Source organism: Etheostoma spectabile, unplaced genomic scaffold (genome assembly GCF_008692095.1).
Source record: "Etheostoma spectabile isolate EspeVRDwgs_2016 unplaced genomic scaffold, UIUC_Espe_1.0 scaffold00018814, whole genome shotgun sequence".
NCBI lineage: Eukaryota > Metazoa > Chordata > Actinopteri > Perciformes > Percidae > Etheostoma > Etheostoma spectabile.
In genome coordinates this window covers 23,201-24,426 of record NW_022604489.1, presented here as the reverse complement: position 1 = coordinate 24,426, position 1,226 = coordinate 23,201, and the positions used below count along the sequence as shown (strand labels likewise).

Here is a 1,226-nt window from a genome sequence, read left to right as displayed (position 1 = left end):
TGGACACACTAATGAGTAGCACTATGGATCAATTTGTTTACCTTGTCAAGCTAAAGCCTTTTTCTAAGCTAAAAGAAAACAAGGCGCTCTTCTGCAAAAGCACAGCTGGGAGTGCTTGAGAGCACTTTTGAGGTGCAGTGTGATTTTCGGCTGAGATGCTTTGGGTGCGTTTAGGTGTGAGCCCAAATAGTTGTTGAACGACAAAGACAAGACAGCGATCAGGCGGTAGAACCAGGGTATTGATGTCCCGTCCATGCAACCGATGGATATGATTAAAACCTGTAAACAGCCCAACCACTTACCAATCACATCACTGGAAAGACAGCATTACTACAGGGTCCTGACAGGGTAGTGGATGTCAATTTTTTAAAATGGACAGAAAACTGCCAGAACGCGATTTGCTACTTTTCATGGGCTGTCAACAACTTTTCCAGCAGTTATAACATGATTCATCTCACCATGGAAATCATAATCTCTTGATTCATCTCCCTTTCAGAGTTTCTACCATTGTGTCACCAGCAAAACAGAGCTAGCAGAGGATGATTTTGAACTATCAACCTCTAGGTTGTGGGCCCAGCACACTTCCACTGCGCCACTCTGCTGAAAACCACCCCAGATGGGACTTGAACCCACAATCCCTGGCTTAGGAGGCCAGTGCCTTATCCATTAGGCCACTGGGGCTTTACAGCACCCAAACTCAACAGTTCAGGAGAAATACATATACAGTTCTGGAGACATAATGAAACAGTAACCTTGACCTCTAGATTTTGAAGTGCTTCCCTCTAGGCGTTCAGAGATATTGCATTCACAAGAATTGGATGGACAGACATGAGGACACAGTCACCTTGACATTGAACCTTTGACCTCCAAAATCTCATCAATTGATTTGCGAGTTCATGTGAATGTTTTTGCAAACACATACATGGGCGTTGTGATAAGATGGTGCTGTCTATCGTTGTTTCTGAGATCAACAATACCTTCTAAATTGAATAGCTATTGCGTACCCGGTAATATTAGAGTAGAGCTCTCGTTGGCACTGTAGGTGGACAATTTAGAAAATTAAGTTACTTTACACTTTAAACTGTTACATCTCCTCTGAATCACCAACTGCAAATTTCCAAGCCTCGTTGGCATGCCGACCACCATCTTCAGAAGGTAAATCACTAGCTGGCTATGCATGAGTACCTCATACCTTTTACCAGGTTCAGGTGGTTAATAGTTATGGT

The 1,226-nt window shown here is 43.2% G+C and overlaps 1 non-coding gene across 1 annotated transcript; it reads right to left on the bottom strand.

The window, feature by feature from the left end:
• Nucleotides 1–608: 608 nt before the first annotated feature.
• Nucleotides 609–681, bottom strand: trnar-ccu (transfer RNA arginine (anticodon CCU)). Its single transcript has one exon. It is a non-coding gene; the product is annotated as a tRNA-Arg (tRNA).
• Between the last annotated feature and the right edge of the window lie 545 nt (nt 682–1,226).